This window comes from Canis lupus, chromosome 27 (assembly GCF_011100685.1).
Source record: "Canis lupus familiaris isolate Mischka breed German Shepherd chromosome 27, alternate assembly UU_Cfam_GSD_1.0, whole genome shotgun sequence".
Lineage (NCBI taxonomy): Eukaryota > Metazoa > Chordata > Mammalia > Carnivora > Canidae > Canis > Canis lupus.
The window spans coordinates 5,253,734-5,278,491 of record NC_049248.1 but is presented as its reverse complement, the minus strand read 5'-3'; the positions used below and the strand labels follow the sequence as shown (position 1 = coordinate 5,278,491).

Below are 24,758 nucleotides of genomic sequence, written 5' to 3'. Positions count from 1 at the left end.
AAGTATGTGGTACATACTTTACATGCTTTTTAACAATCATCTCAGTTATTCTCCGTAGCAAATAACAAACTCCAAGTTTAAAATGAAGCAATTCAGAGAAGTCAGAAGCATGCTCAAGTTTGCTTGGCTAGTAAGTAGGGGAGCTGAGATTTAAACACAGGTCTGTGTTGACTCAAGGTCTTAAACTCTTCACTACTGATGTGCTGTGCTAGATGACCTGGACCCTAAAAGAAAACAAGGCTTGGGACCATTGTGAGATCCCACAAACACTTCATTTGCTTTGGTTCATGAAAATGAGAAGGGAATGGCCTGTCTGACACTCCAAGTCCCTCCCTAACTGTTGGTAGCTTCCACTCAGTGTGGATTTCAGCACTGATACTTCCCAATAAAGTACAGATCCTCTTGCATTACTTACAAGCTTGAAAATAGACAATAGGAGGTCACACTTTCCAAGAATAAACTCCTTGGGGCTGAGAGCCAGCTGGAGATATTTCAGTCCCAATTAGGTAATTTTGAGGGGTAAGTTATAAGCCTATAAAAGTGAGCAGTCACAGCAGTGATTTGCATGCAATCTTTATAAAGGATTCCAAGAATCATCATTATGAATGCTGGTCACACTTTCTCTAGTGCCTTTACTCTGTTGAGTTCCAAATATTTGTCTAACATAAACTCATGAAGTCCCCCAACATCCCAATGATGATAAAAGGAAGGAGAAGGTGACTTAGCAGGAGGAGGTATGCTTAAGATCAAGGAGGAGACTTAGCAGAAGAATCTAGATCCAGTCCCCAAGAAAAGATGTTAGATCAATTTATTTTTTTAATAATAAATTTATTTTTTACTGGTGTTCAATTTGCCAACATACAGAATAACACCGAGTGCTCATCCCGTCAAGTGCCTCCCTCAGTGCCCGTGGTTAGATCAATTCTAACTCCACTGCATAAGTCATTCAAAGGCAAGAGGTCACATCTCTTCTGCACCTATCTCTTCTGTGCCTGAAGACCAGACAATTTTATTTTCCTCTATTAGAAAAAAATACATGAAAAGAAGCACTAATAAAAAAGAAAGATCAAAGGAAGGAAATAAGCAACTTCCATCTCTACCTTTTCTTTCTTTCTTTCTTTCTTTCTTTCTTTCTTTCTTTCTTTCTTTCTTTCTTTCTTTCTTTCTTTCTTTCTTCCTTCCTTCCTTCCCTCCTTCCTTCCTTCCTTCCTTCCTTCCTTCCTTCTTTTCTTTTCTTTTCTTTTCTTTTCTTTTCTTTTCTTTTCTTTTCTTTTCTTTTCTTTTCTTTTCTTTCTTTCTTTCTTCTTTTTTAAAGTAAGCTCCATGTCCAGTGTGGAGCCCAATGTAGGACTTGAATGTGTGGCCCTGAGATCAAGATCTGGGCTGAGATCAACAGCTGGACACTTAACTGACTGAGCCACCTAGGCATCCTCTATGTTTTCATTTTTAAAAATCCAGACTTTTCTATCCCATTTGTTGTTTTGAAAAAGAAATTTGTTTTTTTTGCATTTTTCTATAGAAAGGGGTTCTCTGTTTCTCAGTGTGAGTAGTTTGAGATATCTCTCTCTCTCTCTCTCTCTCTCTCTCTCTCTCCCTTTTCCCCCATTTGCTTCAGTTCCTATGTCTTTGGAATTTTTTTGTTCCTTCCCTCCAAATTTCTCATTTCATCCCTTCTCTATCTTTTAAATTGGAGTGGTTTCTTCAAGCTCTAAGCAAACTCATTCCCTTTCCTTTCAGCTGCTTTCCTGAATTACTGTTGCACCCAATTCTGTTTTACTGACCACAATTGGTGCAGCTGGGATGGAGAAGGAGCAACTAAAAAAGAAATGCTAATCAGACCTTTTTATAGAGTATAGTAAATACATGCACACACGCTCCGATTTAAGAGAAAAGTATCTTTTCTTCAGTATTCCACACAACCAGGATGGTAGAGTTTCCAAAATTCCCCCAATGCATGTTTCCCCCATTGGCCTGAGGAGGCCAGGTGAGAACCATGGCATGGCTGGCCTTCTCCACATTCCCCTCTTTGAGTGGTTGCAGACGGAGCTCAAACACTCAGAGGAGCAGGGCACATAGACTTGAAGGCACACTTGCCAGGTAAATGTCTATGTGGAGATTGCCAGTGGAAACAGAAATGAGCATTGGGAGGCCACAGAGGCAGGAATGGGGCAGTGAGGTTTCTTATGTTTCACTTAGGGCCAGGAGTAATACAGAGAGCTCCATTAGACCTTTGCCTTGAGACCAGAAGCATGAACCATATTCTGGATGGGATTTTTGGTTGGTGGTAGTCCTTTGGTTTGTTTTGGTTTTTCACCTGGGGAAAAGGAAGAGTGAGTGGCAAGGCCACTGCTGATACTCCAAATCCTGTGTGGCTTAATACCAAAGGTGCTCTACTGGATTTCTTTGAGAATGTTCCCCAACACTTAGCTGGGGAACAAAGCCAAGGAGGGAGGAAAATGAAAAGAACAAATGAGCAAACTGGAGGAAGTGTGTTAGAAAAGACTTGCAAACAAGATCTGTGTAGTTCATGTAACGTGTGGGGGACACTGTTTATTCTCCCTGGGCTTTGGTGTCCCCATCTGCAAAACCAGCTTTAAACTGATTCATCCCAAAGTACATTCTGGCTCTGCTATTCACACTATTAAACTATATAAATAAAACCATTCCCCTTGGTCTATTTTGTTATGGAGTCATATAAAATTGTCCTGAAGTGGGACTTAATTTATTTCAGTCACTGTGTCTACGGGGCCAAAAAGACCCATCTTTTCGAGAAAAGTCCTGTTCATTTAAAATGTGAATTTGACATCAAAGCAATTCTTGTCACCATCCAAAGCTTACTCCTCTGGAGCCCTGAGCAAGGTCCCTTTAAGCTTGGGTGTGTGTGCAGAAACTGGCGAGTTCACATGTGAGCCCTGCTTTCCCTCTATATCTGACACGGCAAGTGAGGAGGGAGGGGGCGAGGCGGGGGGGGGGGGGAGGAGAGGAGGAGATGGGAACTTTCTAACGATCTTCTTTAGTTAATAGGCACAAGTTGTTAGCTTGATCTGAGAAGGCCTCTTTCCCCGTGTGCCAATTCCACCCCCTCCTTTTTGTAATGGGTTTAGTTCCCACAGCTAATGTACTGCGTAATGAGGCCGAAGGGAAGCGGAATGCTCTGGAGTAATGATACGGAGCCTCCCAGGCCCTGACAAAGGACAGAGAGAGCCCGGCTGGATGGTCTCAATGACAGGGTCCAGGCTCCTTTCAGCCCTGGCAAGTAAAAGCCTCCTGCCAGGGCTTGTGCGAAGCAGAAGTGCTTCACAGTCCAGGCCCCAGTGTACAACCCGAAGAGGTCCTGCTATAGACAAATCCCTACCAGGCCAAATTTGTTCATTTTTCTAGACCTGGTCCAACCTTCCTTCACCTCCCTCCTGGTCTTCCAGTCACTGGTTCAGAGGCCTCTTACTCTCAGGGTGGGGTATACTTTCCCTATATAACCCACTCCCCCCTAGGGTAAGAAAGACCCTTGCTCCATCCCGTAAACATTTATGAGGCTGGAAGTGAGGACATAAGAGCCACACTTTGGGCAAGCCAAAGCCCAGTAGGAAAAAGTAGCCACATTGAGAAGGCAACTCTAATTCTCTCGGTCATTTTTGATGGCTCACTTCTCTGTGCTCTATAGCATTTCACTCTAGTGCAATGTCACCTACTTTATTTGGCATGCTAATCCCATCATGTGTGCATCTGTCATCTTCATCTCCTCACCTATACTCCTTAAGTGCTCCTTAGCCACCTTTTCATTCTCTATGGTCTCTACTTATAGCAAACAATATAGACCAGGAGCTCATTCTATGTGTCCTGAGTTGAAATTATTTGAATGACAGGGAATGCCGTTTGAAATATTGACATCCTAGGAAAAAACCTAGAGATTATTATAGATTATTTCCTGAATCAACCCAGTGGACTCTAAGCATTCCCAAAGGGGAAGGAGGACGATAAGGAAAGGTAAGATGTCAGAATCCAAGGCAAAAACTTGCAGCTTTGGACAAATCCAACACTCACCTGTCAACTAAAGAAAAAAATTCAAAACTTCACAGCTGGAGAAATTCAGCAAGAGACAATTGGGATATCAGGAGGAGGCTGATGGGAGAAGATCACATGTATGACTGCAACTTGATGTGTGCTTTGAAGTTTATGAAGTAGGTGTAATATTGACTTGTCTTCCTACCATCTGTTACAGGGCCCTCTAAAATGCAGGAATGTTGTCTGGCACTTTCAAATGAGAAAATAGGCTCTTAGTGGTCAGGTTACAAGGTTTCATACTAGTAAATGTCAGAAACAGTACCCCAGACCAGTGCCCTGCTTCCTCTGACATGGATCTCTAAGAATTTGTCAGTATGAGGGAGAAGCTGCAAGAAGAGACGAGTTTGGATAGTCACAAAGGACCAGAACTGGTGAAAAGGGCTTGCTCATTGCCTCCACAAACCTATAACCTGGGGGAACCCTGGAAGCCTGAGTGAGATGAAATTTGGAACAACCAAAAAGACAGGCTTTTTATGAGGTGAGTAGTAATCTTGCAGTGCTTAACTGGATAACAAGTAGGAGAACTCATCCAGTCCAGCCATGTGTAAAGCTCTGTGGTAGGTGTTTTGTTTCCCATGGGAATTCTACGAATTAGACCTAGTGCCTGCTCTCATGGGTCTACTTTCAAGATGATGGGATTGGGACATATGAATATCTTTAAAGACAGCTGGGAAAACTCATATCTGATGAGCCCGAGTAGGTTCATGAGGAAAAGTGGGAAGTTTGGGAAAGTTTCTCAGGCCTGATGGTGGGTTCATTTTCTTTCCACCAAATGTGCCTTGAACACTGGACAGTGACAGATGCCTGGACTGGTACAGAGACACGTAGCTCTGTGTTCTGATTCAAGATGCCATTTCTTAGACTGTCACTGCCAAGTTATGGACTGTTTTAAGAGACTCTTCTCATTTCTTGGAAGGTCCTAAGATGCATGGTACCTCTCACCTGCTTCTTCCCTGTTAGACTTACCCAGAAAGGGCTGTCCCAGGCCTCTTTGTAAGTTCTTTAGAGAAGAATCTCTTTAGAATCTTTCATTTTTCTGCATTCAGGCAGAAATAGAACACCTATCTCCAGCCAGGGATCACAATACCACATTCCAGACAGATGGCTTCCTTGTGGTTCTACCTCAGGACTTTTCCCTCTGCCTGGAATCCACCCCTATGGTAATCACATGACCATTTCCCCTCCCCATTCAGATCTCAACTCAAATGTCACCTCTTCAGAGAGGCATTCCCTTAGCTATCCCTCCAATCATTCTCTATCCCCTTGTCCTGGCTTATGTTTTCTTTTTTTTCATAGTTCTTATCACTGTGTGACAGTATATCAATTTCCTTGTTCATGTATTGCCTCTACTAGAATTGTCAGCTCCATTTAAGGAAAGAACCGTGGTTTTGTTGACCACTACGTCTCCAGTTCCTAGGACGGTGACTGGCACACGGTAAGCCCTCAATGACTGCCCAAGGAATGAATGACTACAGAGCATTCCTATTCCTCAGATCACTTGCAACCAAAAGCCAAAGCCAACTATAGCACTAGGTCCCCCAAAAACTGTCCTCCTACCTGCCCCATGTCATCTCTTCTGTCTGAGCAGTTACAACCACCATTGCCATTACCGACCACTGTTTTATTTATTAATATAACAGTTAATATTTGTACAATTATTCCCAAGGCTCATATAATCTTAATAATTAATTAAGTGCCTATAACAGGAGTGTGTCTGGCATATAGCAATGACTTGATTCATATTTTTCTAATTCACTCTCATGACAGTGTAGACTATATTAGCCAGGGACATCATAATCATATGGAAGAGATATGACCATTGTCAGTACTTTGTTAGGCACGGTGCGAGGTTTTGGGCTAGGGGCTTTTTACATACATTTTCTTATTTACTTCTCCCCAGAGCCCCAAGAGGTAGGTATTTTTATCCTCCAGGGTCACAGTTGGTAACTGGGCTATGGATATTCCAACTTAAGTCTGTTTGACCCCAAACCATATTCTGTACTAAAAAAAATCCTGCCCTGGAAAAAAGCCTTACCTCCTCAGTTACTCCTAGAAAAAGCCCTGTTTTTTCACCCAGAAAATGAAAGACCTTTCAGGTACTTTGCAGTTGTCAGTTCCATGATTCTATCTCTTCCATCTTGGTGTGAGCAGGATCATGAGCTTTACTACCTGCCTCTATCTCTGCAAGATAATTTCTTCCAAAGACACTCAGGTAATCTGTCTCCTCATTTGTACCCCTTCTACTTCTTAGATTATTTCCCTTCTCTGAGGAGGACATATGATGCCCTTGTCCCTCACTGCCCCCTTCATGAAAAGGCTTTCCCCCAAGGCTCTGCCTGCCTGACATGCACCCGTTCATTAAAAACGAGTGACGTCCTCTTTCAGTCGGCCTCATCATGTTCTTCCTGGTTTCGCCCAGAGCTGCTGCCAAGACTTCCCACCTCGCCTGCCTGGCAGACATAACTCTTTTATGCTAGGGCTCGGTTATCAGAAATAAAATGAGCCCCTAAGTCAATCAAGCCCAGGCAGTTGGGCCGCCTTCTTCATCAGTTATCAGAGTTAGGGAATTAGGACTCAAGCCAGCCTTCTAGAACCAAAGTCTATTTACCCAAAACACCAGCACTCACTAGCAGAGTGATGCTCCTGCGTGGTTTGGAAAAAAAAAACTTCTGGCATTACAAGCTGCAAGCACAGAACACTATTGGTTGGAAGAACAGAGGGGGGTTTATGATCCACTTAAAATATTTGTGTAAGGAAACCAGGGATTCGCCACCTGTTTCCCCTTCTACTGATATTTATGACAGCTGAGGAATCTTACGCTTCACAAAAGCTTCGGCTCTATGCCCAAACCCTCTAGCCTATTCTTTCCATTTACATGAACATTTTCACAGAAAAGCATAAACCTCGCCTCGTCATAAAAGAGGAGAGTTCTCCCCTCTTCCAGCAGGGTGATGAACACTCTTGCACAGGTCGTGGCAGCTCAGCCCATCCTCTGGTTTGGAGCAGGAGATGAATGTGCTGCCATGTATGCTCTTCTCCTGATCTGGGGCCATTGTTGGCATGAATGGAAGTAAAGAATGGAGTGCCCATAGGCATGCAATAAGAGGTACACTGGAGGGAAAACCAATTTCCCTAGTTTCTTTTCGGTTGCCTCTTACTCCTAAATGGCTGTTAGATTTCTCCTGGAAAGTGTCTGGATATGATGAATCTATCAACAGAAACTTGAATTCTCCTTACTCCCCACCCCTTCACCTCCACCTCCAAGGGCCAGAGAGTCTGGCTGGGCACTCTGGGAACACCACTGGCTCCTACACCCAAGGAGCCTACAGGCTTTTGGAGGGGAGCACCACTGTAAAAGCAGAACATTTTATAGTTAGAGGTGCTCTTCAAGGTTATCTGGTCCAAATCTCCTCTTTGAATAAACATGGAAACTGAGGCCTGGAGAAACAAAGTGAGATATTCCAGGTCCCACAGCTAACTGGTAGCAGGGGAAGACTAAACTAGATCTTCTAACTTCCAATGTAGTATGCTTTTCATTATGCCATCGGGATCATGATAAAAAATAATTTGTTTAGCACCTGTCTTTGGACTGTGCTGCTAACCAAAGTCCATTAAGTAGACATGGTTCAGGCTCTTTGCTCACAGCTTAGTGTGAGAACAGAGACCTGACTACATCAGGTGTATTGAAGAGGACATCATGGTACATTCACATACACTGAACCAAGGGAAGCACGAAACAAACCATGTACTGGCTTTATTGCGAGGGTTCTTGGTGTTCTGACAAAGTTATGGTAAATCCTGTAAGTCAGGTCAGAAACTAAGAATCGGGAGCATATCTTGCTGGGAGGTGAGAAACGGCAAGGAGGGTAGCCCGCTGAGAGAAACTAGACTGAGATGACAGATTCAGCATCCACTCCAGCATCATCCTTTCACCCCAAACCTCTAGACCTGATGTCCTTTAAAAACCCATGAAACGCTGGGAAACAAGAAACCTAAGGAGATTCTAGAGTGACAGATCTGGGGAGAACATCCCCAGAAGCAAGCTCATCCATCCTTGAGGTAGGGTTTAACCCATCCACACCTACAGGCTTCCAAAAAGATGTATCCACACTTTCCTAAAATCTGAAGAAGATACTTCTGCCTCTTGTAAGGTGACATTTCTCAATGCTACCCTAATCCTCATAGTTAGGAGCCTGAATTCACTGTGCTTCATGCAACAGCCTCTCCCTTTTGCTGGGGAGGTAGTGGAACTAGAAACCTGTTGCATTTTGTCACTACTACACAATCCCTCAGAGGACTATGTTAGCCATGCCCTCTGTAGCTGTTTCCTCTCTCTCTCTCTCTAGCCTTTTCTTCTGCAAATTATACAAACCTGCAGCTCCAAACTTTATGATTCTCCCAGATCCCTCTTCTTGCTTTACCTTCTAACAAGCCCAGAAACACTGTTACTAAATTCAATCTTCTGATTGTTCTTCTGATTGTCTCTGGAGTGAGGGCAATGAATTGGCCTATCTCTCTAATTGCACTATGATTTAAGCCACTAATTGTTAAGTATCATAGTGTGATAAAGTCATCAGCTCATTTTATAGGAGGGTTTTTTTCTTTACAGTCCAGCTTGCTTTGTATTACACTGCTCCATCACCTTATTGTACTAAAAGCCAGAATCTTAACCAAAATTTCTTTTTTTAAAATTTTATTATTTGTTCATGAGAAACACACACACACAACACACACACACACACACACACACACACACAGAGGCAGGCAGAGACACAGGCAGAGGGAGAAGCAGGTTCCCCTGCCAGGGATCCTGACGTGGGACTTGATCCCAGGTCTCCAGGATCACACCCTGGGCTGACGCGGCACTAAAACCGCTGAGCCACCCGGGCTGCCCTTAACCAAAATTTCTGCCTCACCCTGTCTTAGCTTTCTTTACCCTTGTGTACTTTACTGAAGTTTGCCGAAGCCACTACTTCTGCCACTTGATCAATGGTCAATTCTTAATTATCCACATGTAGAATAGGCTATTGTGTGGGTCTTCATTTGCTGTTGGCTCTTGTGTGGCATGGACTTCCAGAAGACAGACAATTCCATGCAAGCTACCGTGAGGAAAGCAGACACTTGCCTGGTTGAGATCTGTACCCAGAAACTTAGAATGGCCAGGTTCTGGACAGTTAGCTAACTCCAGGGACCAGGTGATGTGTAGTCAGCTCCTTCTGCCTATAGAAGAGGAAGCTTATCTGCTCTTCTAAGAAAGCTTGGTTCTGGGTGATGATCAGCATCCTCTGTGTGCTTAGCAAGACACTGCAAATGCCTGTTGATGAACAGACATCATTAGTTAATCCATCTGCAGGCTCTAACACCCACAAGGGATTTGAATTCCACACTACTGAAGCAGCAGCGGAGGCAGCAGAGCTGTCGCTCAGCACCTGCCACAGGGGAACTGGCCAGATTTCAGAAGGGTCCTCTGAGGCCAAAGATTGCAAGAAGTAGAGATTCCAGGGCATGGGGGTTGACAGCTGGCGTTGAAGGGGAAGGTTGCAGAGAGGAATTGGAGGGGGGAAAGGAGAAGGGAGGATAGTGCAAAAAAAACCCCAGAAACCCCTCCTTAAAAGTGGGCAGAAAGAGGACAAACGGCAAAGGAGCATCCTCAAAATGAAGCCAGAGATCACTAAGGGAAGTTCTGGCAGGAAATCTGACTGCCTTTCCTAAGGACACCTTCCTGCTATTTTGGCCACCAGAGGGCTCCTGTATTCCAAAGATATTATGGAAAAGTGATAAAGTCCTCCAATATTTCCCGCTTTAAGCATACACCTGTAAATTAGCAATTCTGTTATGTATACAAAGTTGTCTTGAGGTTGGAGATTCAATTCTAATTTCAACACTGTGTCCCCTGACTCAATATGGACAGAAACCATCAACTCTCTGCTGTTTATGTGCAGAAATGGAAAGGCTGCCCCCTATCTTGTTACAACCTACAGCCAGAATCAGGTTAGGGAGAGGCAGAGGGAGAAAATGATTCCAGCAAAGTAAGACTTGAGATTACAGAGATACAGATCATCTTTTCCCAATGTTCATATTTAGTTAGGATTAGAAGCCCCGTTTCTTGCATGTCTTGTACCATCCTTGACCTGGTGAACTCATATGTCAAGGAAAAGAATAATGCCCATGTGTTTGGTAAAAGGCTCAGGTTAATGGGTCAGCTCTGTCAATTTCTAACTATTTGACCTTGGCCCAAACACCTAACCTCACGAGCTACAGTTTTTCCTCTATAAAATGGAAAGTATTCTTATCTCATAGGCTGGAAATAGAATTGAATGAGATAATGTCTTTGAAGAGAGTTGGCACGTGGTAAAAACTCATTATTCACTCAGTCACTCAAGTCTGCACTACATTTAAGATGGACATTACCAAGAGTACCAATACAATTGCAAACCAGAACAAACTGGGCAGCTTCAGTCGAAGAAGAGAAGGCTAAGAATTACATGCTATCTACCTTCATACATTTGAAGGACTATGATGTGGAAGAGGAATTAGAACTTTTGGGCAACCCAAGAAGTAGAAATGGGATCCATGGATGGAAGTATTAGGAAATCAGATCAAGCTTGCTAGAGAATTATATGAATTGCCTAACATTAAAGCTTTCCATGCATGGAGTGAATCATCCATGTAAAATATCAAGCTAGCTCATATCTGGGCAGGGGAATGGTCTTCAAGGAGAAGTTGGTGAGCAAAGTCCATGTGAAGTTGTAGTGTATTCCTGCATCAGCTGATTATGTGACCCACAAGACCCTTTCCAACTCAGGATTCGACGATTCTTGGTTCCAAAACAAAGGGGGAAGAGAAGCATCGTTATGTCAGACTGGTTAAAAGGATGGTCACTTTCCAACCTAGCAGATGTGGACAAGTATACTTCCCTGTAACATACACTCCTATGCATCTGGCCAGCCCCGATCTTATTCCTGGCCATAGAGTGGCTGGTGCTTAAGCCTTGGATAATTATTCTATGTCAAGAGCAATGCTACTCACATCAAAGATGGTTGATGTAGACCCACTCCAGTATTTTTGGAGTGCCAGCTTTGTGTTTCTGACACAAGAGTGGATGTCCAAAGGAAGGTAGGGATGGAGGGAAAACAGTGAATAAAGAATGAATACACAATGAGAAAGGGTGGGGTACATGCTTGGGTTATAGTTCAAGCTTCTTTTAGATCAGGAACTGTGTAATCTGGATCACTTTCCTTCCCTCTCTTTCCTCTATCTGACACTTGAAAGCAATCTTTTCTCTCATAGCCAGGGAACCTCTGTCAGGAGGCGAGAGTTTGGACATAGGACTTTTGGAAAACACTTCATCTGTATGAGCTGCAATGGAAAAACAATCCATTTAGACCTTCTCTCTAAAAGGTTAAGTGAGTTTCGTGGTTTTCTAAGATAGAATGGAATGAGAAGATTTTGAAATTCAACTTGATCGTTAAATAGATGTGAAAATGTTAACAGTATCCATCTCAGTTTCTTTACCTGTAAAAGTGAGATACTAATACCCCTTGGAATTTTTCCTGATTGCATGAAGTGCCCTGTATAGGGCGGGGCACATAGTGCTGTTAGACCATAGTAAGGTGCTCTTGCTATTACAGATTGAGTAGCAGTCAGGAGCAAGGACAAAGGAACTGGAAAAACCCCAGCTCAAACAGGAAAGGATTGCAGATTAGGGTGTGGAGATTTGGGAAGAAAGGTGTGGGTATGTTTTGCCTTGAAGGTGTACCCAAGAGGCCTGTTACGTTGAAGTTATGTAAAGAACTGGTATCTCTTCTTACCAGATACACAGGGTTTGGTTTAGGGTAAGGTGAGGACATGGGTGTAGACAAATGACTGTATCTTTACCATATTACACAGGGTGTTGGTTTAGGTAATGGTGAGGACATGGGTGTGTATATGCTATGTCATCAAACGGGCACAGGGTCAGTCACCATAAAAAGAAACAAGTTGGATCATATTGCAAGGGAGCACGATTCCCCAACATGCTGGACCTCTAAAACAGTAAATGGATCCCCCACTGCAGGTAAGGTTGCCCGAGGTAAAGGGCAAGCTAGACTCTTTAAAATCAGTTTTGAAGGGTATAGGGTAAGTAGGTATGTCCTAGGGCAGATGGTAGCCAGGGGCACTCCAGTTTCTCTAAGGCCATGTGACAGAGAGATGTGGCTTTGATGATTGAATCAGTTGAGAACTAGTTAACCCCAAAGGCCTTCCCTACACTCAGATCTGTTAAAATGTCAGTGTTATGACCATAGGACATTATGAAACAGTCTTTTTTTTTTTTTTTTTTTAAGATTTTATTTATTTGAGAGAGAGAGAGAGCGTGCATGCATGAGCAGTGGGGAGGGGCAGAGGAAGAGGGAGAGGGAGCCGCAGACCCCCTTCTGAGCAGGGAGCTGGATATGCGACTTAATCCCAAGATCCTGGGATTGTGACCTGAGCCAAGGCAGATGCTTAACTGACTGAGCCACACAGACATCTTGAAATAGTCTTCTTGAGTGCTTTCAATATAAGGCCATTACTCATGATATCTGCCATCTTCACTGAATTCGTATCCGGATGCCAGTCGTAGGATACCAGGTAGCTGTACGCATCTGTTGGCCATAGTAAGTACATAATGTTTCATTGGAAGAATGGAAAAATACCATGACTTTTCAGTCACAGGATCATGATTTGTGCCAGGGCCATGTGGGTCTGTGGCAGAGACTCAAAGACATCGAATTCTAACTACTGGCCCTGTTATTTGCACTGTTAGGCAAAGTGCCTGCCAACGAAACAGGGTACCAAATACTTCAGTAGTCACTTCCATTACTCTGCAGGGCAAATATAATTACCTATCCTCTGTGGAGAAGGCCTTGGAAAAGATCAGTTAACTCTCTTTCAAAAGTTAAGCAATTTCCTTCTCAAGAACTTGAAGTGGGAGGGAATGCAAGTCACCTGTCCTGTTTGCAAGAACTTCCTATGTCTCTCCCTGTAGCCCACCCTCCCTGATGCAGTCAGAAGGGTCTGCAGATCCAATGGATTTCAGACTTTTTAAACCCTGAGCTACTGTAATAAGTACATTTTATATCATGATCCAGAACACACACATGAGCACACACAAATACATCCATTTCATGAAACAATACCTACTGCATGCATGTATTTTGATATTTTCTATCCCATTCTATACTCACTCGTTCCATTTTTGAAATGTCCATGACCGGGACGCCTGGGTGGCTCAGCAGTTGAGTGCCTGTCTTAGGCCCAGCGTGTGATCCTGGAGTCCTGGGATCAAGTCCCACATCGGGCTCTCTGCATGGAGCCTGCCTCTTTCTCTGCCTCTCTTCTCTGTGTGTCTCTCATGAATAAATGAATAAAATTAAAAAAAAAAAAAAAAAAAAAAAGAAATGTCCATGACCTGGATTTCATATAACCTGAAGTTTGAACAGTGTTTTTCACCACCAATCTCTTCTACCTATTTAAAAGCCTTCAATTGCTCTCCATTTTCTACCAAATTAAAGTTCAAATTCCTGGAACACCTGGATGGTTCAGCAGTTGAGTGTCTGCCTTCAGCTCAGGTCATGATCCTGGGGACCTGGGATCAAGTTCCGCTTTGGGCTCCCCGCAGGGAGACTGCTTCTCCCTCTGCCTGTGCTCTGCCTCTCTCTGTGGGTCTCTCATGAATAAATAAATAAAAATCTAAAAAAAAAAAAAAAAAAGTTCAAATCCCTTAACATGACAAAGGCCATACATAATGGTCTTTCTCTTCCAGATCAATTCTGCAATATTCATCCAAGCACCCTATATTTCCACACACCCGGCACCTGACCTTTGTAAGAGACCCACACTCACAATGCTTCTCATTGCAGAAAAAAATTCTCTCTATCGTTAAGCAGTATCCCAGATATCACCTCCTCTGAAGACTACCCGGATCTGCCCAAGCAGAACCAAACTCTCCGCTAGGCTCTGGTCTTTAGGAATTCTCTTCTTGTAGAACATAGAATGATCATCTTACCCTCCTTCTCATAGTTTAGATGTCCTTCTCTATTTTTGAATTGGTAGCAGTAATTTAAAAAGAAAAAAAAAAAACCCTTGGTACAACTAGACACCCCCAAAAAACAAATAATCCAATTAAAAAATGGGCAGAAGACATGAACAAACATTTCTTCAGAGAAGACATACAGATGGCCAAGAGACATATGAATAGATACTCAACATCACTCATCATTAGGGAAATGAAAATAAAAACTGCAATGAGATATCACTTCAGGGATGCCTGTGTGGCTCAGCAGTTAAGTGTCTGCCTTCAGCTCAGGGCGTGATCCTGGAGTCTGGGGTGGAGTCCCACATCGGGCTCCCTGCATGGAGCCTGCTTCTCCCTCTGCCTGTGTCTCTACCTCTCTGTGTCTCTCATGAATACATAAATAAATAATTAAAAAAAGAGAGACATCATACCAGTCAGAATAGCTAAAATCAAAACACAAGAAACAAGCGTTTTCAAGAATGTGGAGGAAAAGGAACCCTCTCACATTGTTGGTGGGAATGCAAACTGGCGCAGAAACTGTGTATGGAGGTTCCTCAAAAAATTAAAAATAGAACTACCCTACAATTCAATAATTGCACTGCTGGGTATTTACCCAATGAATACAAAAACACTAATACAAAGAGATACATGCACCCCTATGTTTATTGCAGCTTCAATTATGGTAGCCAAACTATGGAAGCAGCCCAAGTGTCCATCCACAGGTAAATGAATGCAGAAGATGTGGTATATCACAAGCAATGCAATATTACTCGGCCATTGAAAAGAATGAAAATTTGCCATTTGCAACAACATGGTTGGAACTACAGAGTATAATGCTAAGCAACATAAGTCAGCCAGAGAAAGACAAATACCATATGATCTCACTCATATTTGGAATTTAAGAGACAAAACAAATGAGCAAAGGAAAAAAAGAGAGAAAGACAAACCAAGAAAGAGATGCTTAACTACAGAGAACAAACTGGGAGCTGATGGTAGGAAAAGAATACAAAATACTGATTCACAGGCCACAGTAAAACTCTGTTGCCAAACAAATGCCCTGTTACAGTCTCAGATGGTGGGCAGTGGATGTCCTGATTTACAACCTGTTGCAGAGCTTAATGAACTCCCAGGTCATCTTTATCTATGCAAAAATAACAACAGAAAGACCCGCAGTGCTCCGTAGTTTTCAAAGCAATTATTCGCACATTATTCCATTTAATTATGGTGTGTCAGAGCTGGAGGGGTCTTTAGGAGGTCAGTCTAATCCCTCAGCCTGCAGCAAATGAAGACTGTGACCTGCCCAAGGTCACACCCTTGAGTAGCAGCAGATTGCAACGCTTCTTATCAAACCATACTTTTCACACTCAAAGGAATCCAGTTCTCCCATGTTCTCCAGGATTCCGAGGGCTCTACCGGCTTCATTCTGCCCGGATTTCAAAGCCCCCTCCAATGAAGGAGTGTCTACCTTATCTTTACAAGATTCCCAGGCAGGGGCTCGATAGCCTCTCTCTCAACCCTTCTTATAATTTGCTGCCACATGAGCTAATGTGGTCTTCACAGTACTGTATCCTTATTACCAAGAGTGCCTAAGCTATTAACTCACCAGTAACAGGTGCCAAATTGCCTCTCCTTTTGCACAAGATGTTCATTTAAAATCAAATTGCACATAAATCCCTCCAGTCCCTGCTCCCTTCCCTCTGCCCTCAGCCTTTTTTGGTCTTTTCCCCGTCAGTACTCCCAATCTTGTCTGCAGAGAGGCTCTGAGACGATCTGCAGGGAACGAAGGCTGGGGGGACTGGCGGGGCACAGGGCCACAGGGCCACAGGGCTTACTCTACCCCTAGAGCCCAGCTTCTCGGAGGGGCATCAGGGGTGGCCGGTGGAAGCACTCAGAGAACCAGGACGCCCCTTCAGGACTCTTTAGAACAACTCCCGCATCTCACGGATGTGGAAACTGAGGCTGGGAGTGCAGAGGCGACCTGCCCAAGCAATTAGGGCCACCCGGCTAGGAGGACGCGCCCAGTTTCTGCCCTCCCAGGCCGCTGCTCTTCCTCCGCCACAGCCTTCGAGGTTGCCGGCGAGGACCCCGAGCCTGGGAGGCGGGAGGGGATGGAGGAGGCCCAGCTGCAGGGGGCGCCGCCCCGGGAGCCGCAGCACAGCGGGGAGGGAGCGGAGCGGGAGGCGGCGGCCCCCAGGCTCGGGCGGGCTCGCCGCACACCTCCGGGGGGCGCCGTTCCTGGCGCGCTCTGGCTCGGGGCCCCGCCGACCACGGCCGCAGGGCGCAGGCACAGAGGGCAGGTGTCCCGGCCTCCCTGCGAGCCGGGCCGGGGGCTGCCGCCCCACGGTGGGGGAGCCCGGCCCCCAGCGCTGCCCGCGGCCCCTTTCTGGGGAGCCAGGGACAGTGTCCGAGCGCCCTTCCCCATTGACTGGGATTATCCCTTTTGAATTGTTCAAAAAAAAAAAAAAAAAGCTGCAGCTAGCGAACCCTGCCTGACAACACCGAAGGAATTTTTCCCAGGGATCGGCCGAAAGCTGACTCACATTTAAAGACTTGCCCAAAGTGGTCATGCCCCTCTGAGCAAATACCACAGGCATGTAGGACCTCGCTCCCCGGGCCTCCCGGCCGCCCGGCTCCCCGCGCGCCCGCCCGGCCCCCCGCGCGCCGCCCGGCCCGGCCCGCCATTGGACGAGCGCGGCGCCGCTTAGCCGGGCGCAGCCAATCGGAGCGCCGCGTGGCGCGGTTGCAGGCCGGGTTGCCGGCGGGCGGCGGGGCGTCGGCGGGGAGGCGCGGGCGGGGCGCTGCCGCTGCTTGTTTCCTGCCCGGGGGCGGGGGCGGCGGGGGGGCTCGGCTGTTTGCTCAGGCAGGTGAGGCCCGGGAGGGAGGTGCCGAGGAGGAGCGGAGCCGCCCGCACCGGAGGCTGCCCCGGGGCCCTGGCGATCCAAGTTCCCAGTGCGGCGGGAGCCACCCGGAGCCGCGAGCTGGCCGGGCTCGGCTGCCTCGGGGCTCCGGCACCCCAGCCAGTGCCCGGCTCCCCGGCCCGCCGGGGGCGTCGGGACCGAGCGAGGCGGCTTGGAGGGAGGGGCGAGAGCGCGGGCCGGGCAGGCCGCTCGGGCTGGGTCTCCTCCTCGTGCAGCTCTGGCCCCGCTCGGCGCTCATCTCGGCACGGGGCGCGGAGCACGGGAGCTTCGGGCCGCATCACCTGCGAAGTCCCTGCCCGGAGCTTCTGGCTCTGCCCTCCACACCAAGAGACGTTCCCCTGTCCCGAAGGGTTTTCCGCCCAGCGACCCTAGAGCTTTTCTTGACATGTGAATGGAATCCCAAACTCCCCGTCCTTAACGACCTTTCAGTACGCCCCACGGCTCCAGTCAGGCCTCATTCCCCTGCGTCTCTCGTGGACCGCTAGCAGTGCCCACTGCGCGCCCCAGTTCTTTCCTACCCCGGGCCTTTGCACATGCTGCTCCTCTCACCTGCAACCCCACTCTCCCGCGGCCTGCTCCCAGCTCATCGCAGGGCCCTGAACAAATGGTGCTTTCTTAAGGCCCTCCTGCACCCTGATCAGCCGCCGTCTCTTATGGCACCCTGTGGTTTGCCATTGCAGCAATATCCAAAACTGTAATTTATAAGTTTATTTGTATTTATTTGCTTAATGTCTCCCCTGCTAGAAAGGACAGAGGGCCACTTCTGTTTTGTACCTAGCATCGTGTCTGGCATTCAATAAATACTAGGTTGAATTCATTTAAAAAAAAAAAATGTATCTTCAGGAGTAAAGAATCATTGTACTCATTTAACAGATGAGGGCTGTAGAAACTCGGACAAGTGAGGTAGCTTACCTACATTCAAATAGGCAAAAATGTTCAACCCGTCTCTGGCTTTCTGCTTGTGTTAGGCAATTGTATTATAAAATCATAGGCCTTCTAAGAGGTGACAAATGACTAGAACAGATAGCTATAGCACTTTGGGTGCTGTGACTTTGCTTCTGCCATCCAGGACTCTTCAGCCCAATGGAAGATCTGTTCACTTACACTCATTCAACAAATATTTATGGAGCACCCATTAGGAGCCCAGCAGCACAACGGTAAACAGGAGAGTTGCCTTCAGAGCTTACTGGTGAGGGGGAATCTAGGCACCACAGCTGCAGCCTTGTCTACCCATGAGCAGAATCCACTCTGCCCCATTTAGTAAATACATTGGGTTATCTATTCTGGTATCTTCTTGTTGGTTTCAGGGTCTATTGTGACATGAAATAGGCTTAGACCATACTTTTTATTGGACTAAAAAATGCATTCCCAATATTCCCAGATTAAAAAAAATTTATTCTGCTTTAATTTATACTATTGTTTTAGATTATTGATGAAGTCTGGGAGCCAACCATCATTCTTTCTGAAGGAGAGAGATGCTAAAGCAGGGAAGCATTATCCATGGGGAGAGATTTTTTCCGGGTACTATTTCCTTAGCTGTGATCTAACAACTGGCCCTGCCATCATCTCTAGCCACTGCCCTCCCCACTGACACAGATGCACACTTGCGCCTCCTCCTCCACCATCACCAGCGACATAAAGGGGGAAGGGAGGGAATATCAGGACCAAGTCCTAGCTCTCCCTAATAGCTAAGTCATGTGATCTCTAGCAAGTCACTCCTGCCCCTTCCAAGCCCCAGGCTCCTCATCTGGCCCAAATACGTTCCAGCAAGGAAACATCTATGAAATGAAATTGCCCCCGTTACTTTATTCCGTCACTTAGCACATATTTATTGATCATCTGCTGTGCACCAGGCACTCTGTCCAGCACTGGGATGGCTACAGTAAGGAGCAAAAACTATGCTGTGGTCTCTGTCCTCGGAGAACTTGATGGTCCAATGTGGGAAAGACACTTGCAATCAGCAATTAGTCCAATTAAACAGTTACTGACCAAACAGTCACCATATACATATAATTAGAAACTGAACTGAGTGCTAAAGCATGGTCACATCAGTGTGCAAAATCCCATGGCAGGAAGGCGCTTGTACATTCCAGGAAGCTGAGAAAGCCAGCGTGGCTGCAGGAGAGAGGAAGGGAAGAGGGCCAACGGTGCTGCGGGGGGCTCAGTGTTGATCTGACAGCTATGGGAAGCCACTGGATGACTTACGATGACGATTTTCTGTTCCAGTTTTATTTTAAAAATTATTACTCAGTGAGGCAAGGGGAGAGGAGAAGGTAAGAGAACTGCTAGGAGTTTGAGGAACAATTGGAACTTGGTTATGGTGATGACAGTGGGGAAGAGAAGGGTTGTTGGACGAGACTGAAGAGGAATTCATCAGCGGCGACTGGATCTATCTTTAAAGCCAGGTTCTCATTTTTTCTCCATTTCCTCCCAGAAAAACACACATTTCAGATTGTAAATCCCAGCCCTTTGCGCACCCACTAATGTGGCAGCAAGCTTATTCTACATTCGCTACTTTCTCATTCGCGCCGGCGTATGGTCACGTGCCACGGATCCTGGGGCTGTGAGCCTCCTAGGTCTGTGCATATTGTCCCTCGCTCTCCCCTCCTGTGAACCAGTCATCATGTGTCCTCTCGTCAGTATGATCTTTCCCTTAGCTGGCTGGCAGGGCAGGGCAGGGCAGGGCAGGGCAGGGGTTGATCCTGGTCCTTTGACACCTTGGCAGTTAGCAGAGTGGAGCTTCAGAGCCCACAGTGGGGACTCCTTGAGGGCAAAGCTGCTGGGGAAGGGTGAGAAGGCCATATTCCGTTTTCGCACGAGGCCCCTTTGGATACAGACTCATCTCACAGGAGTCCCGCCGCTCAGAGCTTGGGGGCCCCAGCCAAACTTGCCCTCTCTTGCGGATTGTTCCTGTGAGTCCTAGAAATGCCCTGACCTGTTTCACTTTCAGTTCTGGCACACACACACACACACACACACACACACACACACACACACATTCATCCTCATACACCTGCCTCAGGCTATGGTGTTTCCATTGAAGAGGGAATGCCATTATTTGCTCCTTGTGGTTAACCCCATAGGATATAAGCCTTGTCTACATGGGAAAATGTGTTCTTGGATATTTTGCAAGTTGCCCCCCTTTATGTGATCCAACATTTTCATTGAACCCTTCCACTGACCTCTGACGGGATGTGTCTCTACCTGAAAAGGCAGATCTTTAGGGAGCTCTGAGCCACAGGGCTCCTTTGGCTGGTTCTCCAAGGTAGAAATCCCAGTGACTCCTCAATGGGCTGCCCCAGTTAGCTTCACACCAGAGAAAATCCCAGCTTTCCCCACTTCCTGTTGCCTCTGGCCCTTGGCAGTCCTCGGTCCAAGGAGGATCTAGGTGAGATGGTTAGGTGAGAGGATATCATTAGCTCCTGGTGCCCTGTCATCCCTCTTGGAGCCTTTCTGCCTGGAGTGTGTGCGGCAGACGGTGGATCCCCTTATCTATAAAGGCAGTACTTGTTCAAAGCCCTGAGACTGGGACAGCAGCCACTTACCAACACTCAGTGTGGCCAAGCCTGTCTGCGTGGCTCGGGTCTGATGCCCAAGAGAAAGCAGGGTATCTCAGGGGTCGATCTCTGGGCTGGCTATCTCCCAGTTCGTAAAGCAATTAGCAGAGGGGCCTGGCCCTCCCAGCGTCCATTCATTCTTTCTTTCTTTTATTCATTCACCAGACTAAGAAGAGTTACCCAAGGGCAGGGATCATATCATATTCATCAGTAAATTCCTACCGCTTAGCCCTGAGCCTGGCACTGAAGAGACTCTTCAGTGAATGAACCCATTCAGTGACCATGCAGGGTGCAGTGCAAGTCCCTTGAGGATATGCAGCAGGTATAGGCCACAGGGGTGGGATGCAAATCCTTGCCTTCCAGGAACTCACAGTCCAGGTGGGGCAACAGTTGTTCCACAGCGATTTCTTCATCTTAAGTGTGGGCCAGAGCTGGAGTAGGGCCTGCTGGGAAATGAGTAAGCAGGTCCCAAGGCCCCAAAACCAAAAATAGCAACCCACCTCTCCTAGCATTGATGTTGTTTTTTTCTACCACCCTCATTCAAGGCTCAGGGCTTTCTCCTTGCACAGGGCTCTTAGCTTCATACCTTTGACCACTCTTCTGCCTCCCTGGCATCCCAGGGCCCCACGTCGGGATTCTGTTTTTATGGGGTACCTGGGTGGCTCAGTCAGTTGGGTGTCTGCCTTTGGCTCGGGTCGTGATCCCAGGGTCTTGGGATCGGCTCCGCTCAGTGGGGAGCCTGCTTTTCCCTCTCTCTCTCTGCCTGCTGCTCCCCCTGCTTGTGCTCTATCTCTGTCAAATAAATAAATAAAATCTTAAAAAAAAAAAAAAAGGATTCTGTTTTTATAACACCACTGGAACAGGCAGGCAGGTAGTGAGGCTTAGTGAAGGGCTCCGGACTGGCAGATCCAAGTTGGAATGCAGTTCCCACCACTCCTTGGCTGTCTGGAGCTGCACACACATTAGTAAACCCTCCTGAGCCTCAGTTTCTTAATCCCACAAAGGAAGATGACAACAAACACCCACAAGCATGTACCCCATGCCAGGCTGTCTGCTTTAACTTCTTCAGTCTTCGGCATCAGTGATCGCCACTTTACAGATAGGAGAGTAAAGCACAAGAGAGGAAGGACTTGTCGGCAGAGGCAAGAGGAGAATTGCAATCCCGGGAAGCAGCTCCTCCAAGCCTGGCTTCGTCCCATCGCCCTGCTCTCAGCCCCACTTTTTATGCGCCCTCATGGAGCGCTTCACAGGCCCCTTGCACCCAAGCAGAGCACGTCTCCTGGCTTCACAGCCTTTATAGAAACACGGATCCTTCTGTCTGTTTCTCCAGGCCTTGACCTCAAGCCCGAGCCCGGGACTCCAGGCAGGTCCTGACTCTCCACCCCGCTGGGCTGCCGCTCAGAGAAATTTCCCTGAACTCACCCTCCTCTTTCCTGGGCTCGCAGCCTCAGGTCAGCGGTCAGTGGCAGGTCCTCTGACCCGTCCCGGCAGCACTCCCCTGTTCCAGGCCGGCCCCCGCAGTCACTGAGCCTCAATTGACTCCTGCTGTTTTCTCATCTCCAGGCTCTCTCACGCGGCTTCCTTTACCCCTTTCATCCCTGCCCCCCACTCAGCTCCCACATCCTGCCCTGGGGCCCTCTCCCTGGCCCCAAGAAGTCTGTCTCGGCATTGTTCTCCACTTCCAGCATTAGCATTCTCAAGGCCCACATTTGCATTTTGATGGCTCCTGTCCCAGCTAGACAGGGGTACACTTTGATGCATATATATTTGGAGAGGAGCGCTTTCTCCTGCACAGCGTCTAATTTTCCACTTTGATTCAAGTGCATTCTTTGGTTCGGGCCTGATTTACTCTGGGCCAAGACACACTTGAGCCAGCACCTTTAGGCTATGCTCAGGCCTAGAAGATAACGGAAGGGTTTTTGCCTTGTGGGAGCTCCAGGGAACAGAAGTCTCACTTCCCACGCCTCCCGCTTCTGCTCGGAACATCAAAGCTTCCTGCGAGCTCGCATCTGCAACCAGTGTTCTTCCCTCCCAGGCTCAAGGGCCTTGGCCCAGACCATTGCCCGGCACAACTGCAAAGGACAGAGATTGGGGTTCACCGTGGCCACTTCTGGTTGAGATGGGGGCAGCCGCAGGCCTTGATTTGAGGAAAATCCATCACAAGTAGGCAAGGAGGATGGGATACCAAAGCCACCCACATAGCCCAGCCACTCTCTCTGTCCATTTTTGTAACCTGAAGACCCTTCGGGTTTTAATGCAGGAACAAAGCAACATGGGGCCCAGGATGCATTCTCATCTAGGGCATGGGTGGTGGGGCTTTTAGTTTTTATATGCCTGTGGGCTGGGGGTTCAGCCAGAATTAGAACAGCCAAGTGCCAAGCAACAGAGAGAAAGGAATGTCTTGCCAGGTCTCCAGGGGTGTCGGGGCCACTTTTTACAGAGGTTTAGGGAATTGTGGTTTGCATGGCACGGCTTCCTAGGGTTTCATCCCAACTTCAGAGTGATTTATGATTCCTGTTCCATTGAGCAGCTCTCAACATTCATTTCCACCTACAGCCGAGTTCTTTCAAATATGTATGGTGTGGGGGTGGATAACAAGGCACATTAGGGTGGGGAAATGGAGGCAGAGGTCAGGGATGGCTGGTGTTGGGATCTCGGAGGCTTCCGACTCCAGGGCAGCAGCAGAGCAGCAGAGAAAGTCTTGATTTCTCCAGTTTAGTCAGCATTCAGCTAATGTTGCTTCAGAGGGTTCTATATTCCTGGCTCTGTGCTGATGACCAAGGTGGATGGGAAAACAAATAGAAGTAGGTCAGTAAAATCTTGAGGACTTTCTGTTCTTATGGGAGAGAAATAGATGCCTCATGATAACAGTTACTGCCCATTGATCACTTGCTCATGTAGGGTGTTTCCACCCTAGTATTATTTCTAACTTTCGTAGCAAGGTTATACACTGTTGCCCATTTTACAGATGGGAGAAAGAAAGGTTCCTATTAAAGGGTCCAAGGTCACATTGCTACAAAGTTGCTGAGCCAGAATTCACTCTTTTGAACTTCACAGCCCAAACTCCTGCCTGGGGCCCAGATGCAAGGCAAAGCAAAACCCCAAAACCCAAGGACGTGAAATAACCAAGTGCTATGAGAATTCAGGGAGGAAGGACCGCATCGTGCTGTGGGCATCAGGACCAGTTCCAAATAAGACGCCTGCTCTCACTGTAACCTGGTAAGAGGTAGGAGGAGTCCATAGGGAGAGATGTTCAGGAGGGCACAGGGAGCCGAAGCACTGAAACCCACTGGGGAGATAGTGAGTCATCTTGGGGTGCAGGATCTGAGAAGAAGAAGGTAGAGAATAGGGTGGCACCAGAGTGGCAGAGCACTCTGTAGGTATCTGGAGATATTCTATAGGTGTTAGGAGACCGCGGGAGAGTTCTGTGTAAGATAGTAATGTGACGAAAGATGTATTGAAGAAGAGAACTCAAGATGACTTAAGTATAGGAAGAGAATAAAATGTCAGGGGCAGGAGCAGCACCTGGGTGGCTCGTTGGTTAAGCATCTGACTTTGGCTCAGGTCACCTCTCAGGGGCCTGGGATCGGGCTCCCCAGGGAGTCTGCTTCTCCCTCTTTCTCTGCCTTCCCTCACTTGTGCTCTCTCTCTCAAATAAAGAACTAAAAACTTAAAAAAAAATGTCACGGGGATTCAGGCCACTGAAATCCAAACAAAGGGTGAAGAGATCATGAACACCGTAGCCTGAGAATGGCAAGTGATATTAAGTTTCTGAAATGATTTAGAGAGGGGAATAGGGACCCAGAGCATGAAGTGAGAGGTGAGCCAGTTTGGAAATTACAAGGCAAAAGGTGCTGATTAAAACCCTAGCTAGGAATGGATTTAAGCCACAGGGATAACAGAAGACAAGAGAGAGAGAGGGATTAAATTCAGACTCAAAAGTCAGAATGGGTAAGGTAAGAAGCAAAGGGGACAGAAAAGAAGTGCTGGGACACCAGGTGAGGAGAAAGGGAAATTCTCAGGTGGCCCACGGGGTCAAGTGTGTGCTCTCTTCCCTACCCTTATCAGGCCTGCCAGATTGGGGGGTGGTTCCTGGCCCTGCCACCTGGCCTAACCCTATTCAGGCATCAGCGTCTTCTTTAAGGTCGTCACAGTATAACCCTACACGATTCCTGTGAGAAGCAG

The 24,758-nt window shown here is 47.0% G+C and overlaps 1 long non-coding RNA gene across 2 annotated transcripts; it reads left to right on the top strand.

Moving 5' to 3' along the window:
• The first annotated feature begins 5,122 nt into the window (after positions 1-5,122).
• LOC119877627 lies at positions 5,123-23,757 on the top strand. 2 transcript variants are annotated; one of them, XR_005379624.1, is made up of 3 exons: positions 5,123-5,222; positions 5,416-5,497; positions 23,631-23,757. It is a non-coding gene; the product is annotated as an uncharacterized LOC119877627 (long non-coding RNA). The 2 variants fall into 2 exon arrangements; XR_005379623.1 differs by lacking the exon at positions 23,631-23,757 and adding an exon at positions 6,314-6,497.
• Positions 23,758-24,758: the final 1,001 nt, after the last annotated feature.